At 39.4% G+C, this 12,073-nt stretch overlaps 1 protein-coding gene across 3 annotated transcripts in view; it reads right to left on the bottom strand.

The window, feature by feature from the left end:
• LOC117557819 (multiple epidermal growth factor-like domains protein 11) overlaps positions 1-12,073 on the bottom strand; it is a 164,834-nt gene that overhangs the window by 83,114 nt on the left and 69,647 nt on the right. The window lies entirely within an intron of this gene.

Here is a 12,073-nt window from a genome sequence, read left to right on the forward strand (position 1 = left end):
CACCATTGCACCATTTTTTTAACATTTACAAATGTCATGGATGATTTATTTTATTATTTTTTATGTATGTGTTTGACTTTTAAATATGGTTCATAATAATAATTGTTTTTAAATTCGTATCTAATTCTTTGTACACTCACACGCAAAAATAAACTTGACTCCTTGTATGTGTTCACAGACTTATTAATAAAACAGATTGTGATTCATTTTGTTTGCTGTTTTCCACAAAGTTGCTTCCTGATTTAAAGCTTAACATGACTTTAAACGATTTTAGAAATAGAAATATATTCTGGACCTTTGAAATGTGGGGAATAAATAGAAAAGGCAGAAATATATTGAAAACAAGATTGAATTATGTTTGTTTGCTCAGAAAATAAGGTAGCGCTGCATTGGTTTTACACAGACTCAGCTGTTTGATGATTGGCAGACTTTTTCATGTGTGACCTTGCAGAAGTTATTTGAGGACACACTTTCTGCACAATGGAGGTATAATCTACCATCTCATAATAAACTCGACTAATGTTTGCACACAGGAGCGTTGAATTAAACGTGTTCCTTTTAGTTAAATGCTGCGTTCAAGTTTAAGCCAGTAACAGCATCTAATTTGGTTTTTAACCTTGAACTTTGCGACCTATCGAATAAAAATACAAAATTACCCCGGTGTCTAATTGTAATTGAAGTAATCTCTATAAAAGGCCACACTGAACACTCTTCCCAGGGGTTTAGTCTCTCATTGAGTCTACAGCAGCCTATCAGCTCCTAGCAGGAGCTTAGTCCTTCCTTTCCTTCGAATTGCCTTAAGGCGGCCTCGACTTTGTTCCCTCTTCTCTCCCAATGGAGGGGTGACCTTCCCACCGCATTCAGGACTGCACAGTCACTGGCTATGTACCGGAGGGGATATAAACCCCATCTCCTCAAGAAACCTGTCACGTCCGTCTTTGCTCTACCTTCCTCACTCCAACAAATCTCACCTTCGTCTCCTCGTTTTACTCCCGTCTTCTTACAAGGAACTTAACCTTTTACACCTGCTGCTTATTTCCCCTTACAAGTTGTTTACCTGTTTCGTCTCAAGAGCGAGTGTTTTCTGCAAGCAGTCTCAGCACACAAAAGCAAGTCTGCACGTATTTTTGATTCAGGAAGGATAATAATGGAATCTAACCACTATGAATATAATACACTTCATAACACTACAACTTCTCTTAAGATCATAACAAACTTTCTGATGAAAAACCATTATATAAACAAAAAGGTATAGGAGTAGATCAATGCTTGTTGCAAACATGATCTCGTTACTGGGATTTGACAAATATCCAATTAAAATCCATTATATTGAAGGGATTAAAATCCTTTAAACATGAATTTTTTCTCATCTTTCATCAACTTTTAACCTTAAGAAGAACACTTGATGATCATTTTATGCTACATTGACTCGTAAAAAAATGGTAAATAATGTTTTTCCAGTCTTTGCTATCGCTCAGATCACATATACTTGCATACAGTATACAACATTACATTGCATTTAGCTGACGCTTTCATCCAAAGCGACTTACAATAAGTGCATTTGACCAAGAAGATACAAACTTGAAGAAGACAGAATCATATAAGTACATCAGGCTTCATAGAGCAAAAACATTTCAAGTGCTACTCAACTGGCTTTAGATAAGCCAGTCCTTTATTAGTATATAAGTGCTTTGTTAGTAATTATATCGCTCGAAGTGGAGTCGAAAGAGATGAGTTTTCAGTCTGTGCCGGAAGATGTGTAAGATTTCTGCTGTCCTGATGTCAATGGGGAGCTCATTCCACCATCCTGGAGCCAGGATAGCAAACCCACGTGTTTTTGCTGATGGGAACTTGGGTCCCCCCCGCAGTGCGGGTGCAGCGAGCCGTTTGGCTGATGCAGAGCGGAGTGCACATGCTGGGGTGTACGGTTTAACCATGTCCTGGATGTAGGAAGGGCCAGATCCATTCACAGCATGGTATGCAAGTACCAGTGTCTTGAAGTGGATTCTAGCAGTTACTGGAAGCCAGTGAAGGGAGCGGAGGAGCGGCGTGGTGTGGGAGAATTTAGGAAGGTTGAAGACCAGACCAGCCGCTGCATTCTGGATGAGCTGCAGAGGTCGGATGCATACTTGCCAACCTTGAGACCTCAGAAATCGGGAGCATTTCAAAACCACCGCGGGAGGGGGAGGGGGGGGGGGGGGTCGCCGAGCTGTATTAGATTAACATTAACATGCCTATTGTAGTTGTAAGTGCACTGCCTTGCGGCCTGAATCACCATCCTTGATGGAGCATATGTGTGGGCTGGACCTGTATTTTGCAGGAAAGGAGTGAGCAGAGGGTGGAGTTGTCGATTCTTGTTCTGTTTTATGTGACTATCTTCCTCACCCTCTCAGACTTTCAGTTGCGCGCGCTACTAAAGAGATGCGCTACCATGGAAACCAAACAATGGTGTACCTGTATTAAAGTCAGAGTGGAAACAGTCCTGAGTAAATCTGATTTTGTCAGAAATCGGGAGAAATGCGGGAGAAATATGACCCCAGGAGGAAACCGGGAGAGGGCAATGAAATCGGGAGTCTCCCGCGAAAATCGGGAGGGTTGGCAAGTATGGTCGGATGGCACATGCAGGTAGACCAGCCAGGAGGGAGTTGCAGTAGTCTAGGCGTGAGATGACGAGAGTCTGGACCAGAACCTGCGTCGCTTTCTGGGTCAGGAGGGGACGTATCTTCCTGATGTTGTAAAGCGTGTATCTGCAGCAGCGGGTTGTAGCAGCGATGTTTGCAGTGAAGGACAGGTTGTTATCTAGGATCACACCCGGATTCCTTGCTGTCTGAGTCGGGGAAACAACAGAGGTGCTGATGTTGATTGTTAGGTCAAGAGTGGGACAATCTTTTCCCGGAAGGAAAAGCAGTTCAGTCATACAAGTTAGCATTCACCCATTCACACACAAGTTTAAACCACCAGCTGCATATGGGGACTAACATTCACACACCATTGCCCAAAGAATACACCGAATCGAACTTCCAACATTCAAATTGGTAGACTACCACTATAGCCCAAAGCAACAGAGTCTCACTCTTCGCCAGGAGGCCTGATCTGCATTACTTAACTTTGGTTAGGGTTAGGGTTAGGTAAGTAAAGGCTGTGTAAGGCTTTAAAGCACTATGTTGATTTTGGTGACCCCAAACCGTAACCCTAGTTTCTGATCATACCATACTGTAACATATGCACGTTTACATCAGTCTAAGTCCAGAGCCTCTTTCAAGAAGAGATTGAAGTGCCATCTACTAATGAGCATGTACCCCTTGTGAATTGTGAACCCTAATTGAATTGTATCTCATGCTTTGTACTGGTGGGTGTCTTGTTCACTCCTCCTTGGCTGAGTTTGATGTTGAAAGTGGATGAGATTGTTGATGATGTTGGTGATGTTGTTAATGATGTCAGGACTTATGTCTTGAATGTTGTTGTGTTGAGTATTGTGAAGTCAACTTGGAAAATCCTCACAGGAGATCAAGGGGTTAAAAAGTCGGGCTGATTGACAGAGTGGCAGCTGTCTGAAATCAGTCTCTAATTGCTAATCAGCGTCGCTGCACCTTTAAAAGCAACGCACCTGAAAGAAGGGAGGAATCAAAGCTGGAAAGGGACAAACTAAAGAGCGTGCGTCCAGCAGCAGCAACGAACCAGCAGAATAAACGTCGAAGAAGCAGCACTGGTGCAGCCATAAAAAGCTGGAGAAGCGGCCGGTGAGAGACGAACTGTGTGTTTAGTCAAGTCATACAACTTACCGTTCATGGCGCACGTTAGAACGTGCGTTCTAGTTCAGTGTCATTTGTTTGTTTGATGTCCTCAAGCTAAAGCAACATGATTGTTGATTTAAAACGAGTGTGTTTTGTTTATTGAGATATGTAGATTGGTAAAAACGGTTTGCATGCTGCTAAGAATTCAGTATTATATTTGCATTTTTAATGAGACTGCATAAGTTAAAAACTGTTTAAAACATAATTCATAAAAATACATTAAGAAAGTAAGAACAATATTCACAAGTGTTAAAAAGTATATGTAAAGCATGTATTTTTTCATTTATTATTTGATGTGCATTGTATTTACAGTGATTATTTTTTATTTGTCATTTAAGGTTTTTTATCTTACAACTTACAACTTACAACCTAAGCTGTACTGCAACAACAAATACCAAAGTAAAGAAGAACTCAAAAGAAACAAGTTGTGGTCATTGTATGAGTGAAACCCAGTGAAAACCTCCTATGGACTGTACCATCCCTTTCAAGCGGGGAAAACTGCAAATATACCCAAGGGCTTGACAAGTATTGTTGTATTGTTTTAAGTGTCGGACCCCAGGAAGAGTAGCTTTTGTCAAGAGCAAAAGCTAATGGGGGTCCTAAATAAACATAAACATATATTCAAATTGGCGGTGTATGTAAGTAAGTGACACTCCAAAACTGTAGGGGAGCTAAGCGGCAAGAATAAGAATAAGTCAAAAACAACTAGAGTTGCTACAAGCACTGATACATTGTAGGAAGAAAAGCATATCTGTTTGTTCTATTGTCTGTATGTTGTGACCTTTGGAGTCTTAAATCAAAAGAATACAACAACTTTGTTTGTGATAGAGGCAATCCAGAACCAAAATCTCTTCTTCTCACTGGAGGAGGACAAACAACAAAATTCCATGATAACAACTATTAAAACATTTCATTTAGAAGAATCTTGGTGGTGAAAAAGGCCTTGTCTGGAGTGACTGAGTGTGAACAAACAGGAATCAAATGCAGAAGTTGAGGCAGAGTTGCACTGTGATGGCTCTGTATGGATTTTGTACAGTCGAGCTGAAGAGTGGCGCCACGAGATAAGCAGAGAGGCACATGAGACATAGACAGAAGAGCGGAAAGAGTGAACAACAGCAGAGGGAAAATGCAGGCCGCATTATGTTATTGCACACCTTGACAGGCTTTCTGTAACATGGATGCCAGGGAGAAAAAATCTTGAGAAACTTGGCTCTTGTGGGGACTAGGAAGCAGCGAAGAATACATCACTGCAGGCAACTCTATGATAGTGTGCGTGCCCAGCTGCTGTTCTGCTTCTTTGTGGGATTTTCTTGCCTGAGAGTGGTGCACGTGTGTGAACATGTGTGTGTTGATTCCATGTGCATGAGTCAGCTCTGATAAATGGCATGTCTGGGCACAGTAGTGAGCGAGCGCCCACGCTGGCCATTGACAGTCCTCTCAGCAATTCACACCAGATCAACTCCACCTTGAAACATTATTATATTTTTAGTAACAGTAAAAAAGCAAGAAGGTAAAACGAGAAACTCTCAAGGTAAAACATGCCACAAAAAAACAAGATGAACATGTCCTCGCAGGTTTAGCAGTTTTTCATTTTCATATCATGGCTATTTTTAAAGATGATGTACGAGATTTTTGTCTGATGAAGGAACATTCATCCATTACAAGAAACCAAACCAAAAAGTACACCTAACAGTCTTAAAAGCTTCTAAAAGCTCGCCAGAAAAAAAGGTGCGTTAATGTAATGTTGCTTTGTCCGTTTCCATGACAACAAATGGAGACCTGTGCCAAATTCATCACTTATGACGGAAATGAAAACAGGTTTTTGTACAAAGAGTTCTGTTGGTTCAAGTCAGGTTTTGTTGTGCACTATTCCTGACTCCTCGTGACCCTTTTGGAGAGAGTGTAGTGAGGTGAGCTACCCAGAAGCCCTTGTGTTCTTGGGTCACCTCCTGTACTTGGTTGAGATTACACTGTCACCTCCATCAAGCTGCAACAAAGAGAGTCAGAGGCCTAATTCAGAACCGAACCCACACCCTTGCACTCAGTGACAGAGTGAACTTCCTCTGTAGTCACACTCAGAGCTGAATAAAGCTCCTTCTCTAAATTGGAGGATGGAAATGCAGCCCATGCTTTGGGGACAAACTCCCCTCTCTCCAGCAGAAACAGGAACTGCTTTCGTAACCATTGTTTGGAGTGAGCATCTCTCTGACAATACAAAATTAATAATAATAAAAACTCTGAGGATTTGTTGTTTTATTACTTTTATGTTAACCTCAGTTTTCAAATCTATCTACATACAAAACTTTACAATCAAATGCACACGTCTACCGTTTTCTAGACTAGACACAGGTCTATACTAAGTAAAAAAATAAGATCACAATGTAACCTTCAAGTTGTTTACATCTGTATGACAATATTACATGTCTATCGTTATTTTGGACAGTTTATTAGTAACTGTTTGCACGGAACTATTGTTACACACCGTGTTCCATGACGGACACTAACAGCGTTGGTCAGGTAAGGCAGCAGGGTAAGTCAGGACCAATGCAGACTTGCTTTGGAGAGTTTAATAACTTCCACTTCCTGCTAGTTGGTTGGGAACTGCAATGAATGCCGACCCTCCAAGTAACGGCGCAAACCTAGTAGATGTGGGCAGTGGAGGATAGTATGGGCTGTATTGGAATTGGGCCACAGTTTCAGGTGTATTCTGAGCTTGTTTATGTGCAGCCTGAGTTGAAAAGGCATTGCTCTCAACACTTCAAATTAAAACACCTGCTCCTGTGAACATATATATGTATATACTTCTGCTGCGGTCTACTTACATAGTGTTTTATAAGTCTTTAACTGTTGGTCAGCCTTTGTTTTTGACTACCCCTGCTCTTAGTGTCATATGGACTGCTGCTGAGAAGTTACTGTGTTCATATAAACTGGCTGTGAGTATGAAATGAAACTATCCATTAGCAAGTGTTGAATGTGTTTTGAATAAGACTCATAATCTATCTTTACAGCATCCAACCCTCACACCCTTGAGGCTTTAAAGATGGACGCAAATGTTTGGAGTTTGAGTGCTGCTGTCACATCAGTAAAATGGATCACAACAAAAAACTACTATTTAAAGCCGCAGAAGGAACATACCTCAGAAATTCTGTGTGGCTTCAAACCAGCACTTTTTTGGTTCATATAGCGAGCATGTTAAGAAACTACTATACTTATTAACACATTAAGACTCAAATAGTGTATCTACTGAAAGATATTGGAGTTGCTACATTCTCCACTATGTATATCAGTAAGTTTGCCTACTTTAGCTTTAAGGCTTTTTATGATAGATTGATTCATTTCTTTATTTATTGATTTAATTGGTTAACAAAATATCAGTACATGGTGATGCCTTGCCGTGTTTTACTATTCACTGTCTTTTTTACTCTTAATAGGACCATTATGTACTATCATTATCCTGTGTTAAAAAAGACTCAATAGGAATATGTTTACAGAGGTATTTAATCCAGTGAAAAGTTGGGTCATTTTTCTCATTGACTTTTATACAATCTGCCTACTTTCGGCCACACAAAATACCAATTGTGGATTAGACCACATTGTTTAATTCCGATTAGTTGAAGTTACGCCCATACGACCCCAAATCCACCACAAAGCAATTCATTGTCCATCACCATATTTAACCATAAGTCAACTTTGTAGACTTTGCTCAACCCTGTTGTCTTTGATGTTTCTTTTGATTAGTTAGTTCTCAGTAAAAAACAATATAAGTGAACTAAGACCACTTTCTCAGCTGTCAAAGTAACAAAAGTCTGAAGGCGCTGAAGTAATCACTGATTATCAAAATGATATACTTCATAAATTGCCTATGTAGCAACTTCCCTCTGCTTGATTTTTTAAAAGCGCCTTCAACTGCATCTTCGCAATGTTCTGTCCCTTCATCTTCTCCTTTATGCTCTTGATTATCTTGCTGATATTCACCATCTCTACATGATCATTTTTATCATAATTTGTCCTTATCTGCTACTTTTGTCTTTTAATTTGCTCTGCTTTTGAGCTCTCTTGCTACATCTCGTCTCCTCTCTTGTCTAGTCTTCGCCGCCTCATCCTTGCCTCCCTCTCGTTGCCTCACCCCACTTCTCTCCGAGCTATTTATATTGCCTGGCAGAGCAACAAAGTTCTTCAACTGGACAGAAGTTTGGAGAGGCTGAGTCTCACACACTGCTCCACAAGCTAATCTGGTTAGCTACAGTCGAACACAGCGCAAAGGACAATCCTGTGGACTTCTTATTTTCTTACTTAGTACTCACTGTAAGTGTGTATTCTACATACATAAGATGTGTATTTCTGGTATGTATGTGTATCAAATGAAAAAAAGAAAAACATTTCAGATACTTGATGTAGGTAAAGATATAATGCTAAATGAAGATCATCATATGATTTGTCGCATTTCTGTGAGAACCTTTCTCAGGAAAACAGCCCTGTTTTTAGCTTGTGACGATGCATTTCCTAGTTAATCCAATGTTCCCAACATATAAAAATAAACCCTCCTCTTTTAGTTTATCACATTCAAAATCAACACGTCGAGAGAAACAGGGGTGTCACTGGACAAGAAGTGGCAAAAAAAACACCATTTTAAAAGTAACTACTGCTGTAAAGCTGTCAAAAAATGAAGCAACTACTTCGAAAGGGGACAGACAGTCTTGTTATGTTTACATACAAGGGATGTGCCAGGTTATATTGACACAAATATAAATATAAAAAAGGTAAGGTATAAATAAATACCTTTTTAAAAACCTAAAAACATGCAGAATCTACCAACAGAACATGGCAGGCAGCTAGGCAGAAATGTGCACAAATATATTCTAGGGCAGTGATTCTCAAATGGGGGTACGCGGACCCCTGGGGGTACGTTGGGGTACTGCAGGGGGTACGTGAGATTTAAAAAATAAAATTAAAAAAAGGTTAATTAAAAAAATACCATGCATGATTACAAAAATAATCTCAGTACAATAAGTTACATAGAAAACACAATTGTATATAAAATATTCCTGGAACCACCAAGGGGGTCCTCATATAAACATGTCAAATGTGTATGTATTTTATAGTTTTTCACAATATATAATTTTGTTCATTGGTTTGTTAAACATATGACTTAAATTGAAAAACTCCTTGGAAAAATCTGTTTTATAAAAACGTTGTTATGTTATTTTTTTTCATGCATGAAGATGAAAATATCCTTAGTTTGTTGTGCATGCACGAATGAGTTAATAAATCACACACTGAGGGAACGTCACTACATTGTAAGGGGTACTTGGCTGAGAAAAAATTTCAAAGGGGGTACATTACTGAAAAGAGTTTGAGAAGCACTGCTCCAGGGGATATTAAAAAGGTTCAGTGTTAAGAATAAAAAGAATATGCTATGTGCAGAGATAATAATTCAAATAGATGTGAAATGATTGCATAGTTGCATCATCCCCTCCCTGCAAGACTTTAACACAAAGTCAACATTAAAACCTTTATGAAGGAAGATACTGTATATCGCAGCACTGGTATATTTCACTTTTAGATTTAGTGTTTTTTTGAGTGCTTGGCTTAGTGGTATTTTATTTTGAAGGGTCCTTCCACAGACAGGGTTGAATACCTCTCATCAATAAATCGCAGCTTGACGGTAACATCCAAACTGAAAGAGCCCCCACTTTACTCTTCTGAATTAGAGGAGCAGTTCCACCAACCAGGAACCAGTAATGCGTCAGTGCTTCCTGTGAGAAATGAAGCCTTTAAATTCATGTAATAACAGCACTGCTGCTAAACCAAGTGTATTTGCACAACATCATGAAGACTTTATCCTAAGCTGTAGTATATTAGATAGCAAAATAAAAAAGCAAACAATTTGGGACTGTTCAATCAGTTACTGAGCGCAGGATTAATTTCCTCAGACCAATCAGGTAAGGGAGTGTTTAATATAAACACACAGCTCAATATCCCAATGGGAGAGGCCTCACTGCGCAGCATCTTTACAGGAAAGGAAAGCTGTGGGAAATTGGCAAATCATGTATTTTAAATGTATTTTCTAGTCTTCAGGTTCACCTGTCACAGTTGAACTGTCTGCGAGGGGAGGGCTGAGGCAGTTTTGCGTTATCGCTAAATAAATAAGAGGGAATGAGGAATAGAGACTAAATCACATTGAAGAAAGGAAGTTTAAGTCCGCCAAACTTCCTGAGTGAAGCCGACAGATTGACTCGATCGACGTACTTCATCCTGCTCTTCCCCTCAGCCTTACTGCTGCTAGATTTCGCTAACCCCTGTCTTGGCTTTGACCTCAGTCCCCTGGTCCCTGAGCAGTAATAAAAACAGGTAGACAGAGGGGAGGCTGGGGCACACCAATAAGGAAAGTGGGACTGAAGGGGCTGTTTGACTCATTAAGTGTCAATACCCCCAAAATACCTCCAACTGCACACATACACTGCTAAAGTTTATACTGAACGGGGGTCCTTTAGCAGGTGTGAGGGCAGTACGACAGTTTCAAGAGCCAGGGAGTCAAAACTAACTATGAAAATGAGATTAACATTGATATGCAATGGCTTGATTTCCACTTTAAAGATGGAATTTGGGCTGAGCTTCATAGAGAAAATCAAATCACACAATTTTTCTGATCAAATCCCTTTATATCGATGTTGCGACTTTATTGTATGGTTGACTATAGGTGCTCTTACTTAAACATTCAATTTGTTTTATAAATAATAATAACTAGTTATCTCGATATTATTTCTAAATGGATAAAGGCAAATAGAAGAGCTAAAGCAGTTCATTTAAAATTCAACCTTTAAAACCAGGATCTCTAGTCTCATAATTTTAATATCATTTATATATATTGCGCAGTCCCATTTGGAATCGTGTTTACTGTTCTGTATTACGAAACGGACTTAAATGAGCGGCTGATGACTCTAGTTGCTTTCTGGCCTCTAACTATCATCTCATCCACTCTGCTAAAATGTAGCCTTCCACCATTTTAGGAATATATTGAAAACTCCATGCTTTCTATTCCAGACCGATGTGTTTGTACATGCCTTTGCCTTCAGCAGACTCAATGACTAAAACTTTTTCTGTTAAAATTGAGCTAACTACAATATTGGTTTGGCAATTGAAAACATGGTGGTCTCACAATAAGTAATCAAACAGAAATTAAAAAAGTAGTCAGCAAATAAAAGGTTGAAATGACTCATCTGTGCAGTGTCTGCTCATCTCGACAGAACCAAATTCAAGATTTAACTAATAGTTTAATGTGAGATGATATATCTGACTAAATGTACCTATTATAAACAAGATTACCAAGGTTTCCCAAGAAAGCAATTACATCCAAATTCCCAGAATTCAATCAAAATCTGGTTTGGGGATTTACTGTTTGTGCTTCTAATGGCACACCCAACACTCTGACTTTTAATTTAAGATGTTCTTCTTTTATTTAACAATAAAAAGGGTGTGTGTCTTTTTCTACCTTTTCTACCGACGCTGGCTCTTTAAAGCCAAACAAGCATATCATGATGTCCATCCAGCTCATTTACCATTTCCTTTTTGTTATCGGCGGGAATGAGGTCACTGCAGATGGACCTCTACAGTGAAAATGTGCTCTTTTCTTTATCGCAGCATACTGTAAGGTGAATGCAGTGGCGAACCGTCAGGGCCCTCAAGGTATTCAGAGAATACCCTGGAACACAAAAAATCGATTTAATTATATAAATATAATGTAATAAAATGTATATAAAATGAATAAATGAGAATGGTATCTGTGTTGTTGATCTGTAATATTACAGTGTTACGTTGCTTTGTTTGTCCTTCTCGGACCATGCACTACGCATTTCAGTGGTTTTGTGTTAGAAAAGAAAGCAACCAATCAGATCTTGTTCTGGGTCTCTGGGTAGAATATCCTTCAACCAAGGTATTCTACATCCTTGATAGGATGCCCTGGCCGTTGCACTGAATGAGAGCGTACGTTTGGACTGACAGTTTGATCAACCAATCAGATATTGATTTGTAGCCAATGGGCGTGTTCTTTCAGAGTTTCCCTCGGTTCCAGGGTACTCTAGAAGGCCCGCTAGTTAACTGGCTCGAGACAGAGGATCTAGAATGAATGAGACGAAGCAATTCATGCCGTTTTGTTGTTTTTAACGTTGAAATGACAAGTGCTTTAGTTTAGTTTAGTTTATTTAGTTTTTTCGAGCGTGTAAAACCAAAGAAAATACAAATGAAACAAAAGATGATACAGACATGACACAGTACTATAC

The sequence above is a fragment of the Gymnodraco acuticeps genome, unplaced genomic scaffold (assembly GCF_902827175.1).
Source record: "Gymnodraco acuticeps unplaced genomic scaffold, fGymAcu1.1, whole genome shotgun sequence".
Classification (NCBI taxonomy): Eukaryota; Metazoa; Chordata; class Actinopteri; order Perciformes; family Bathydraconidae; genus Gymnodraco; species Gymnodraco acuticeps.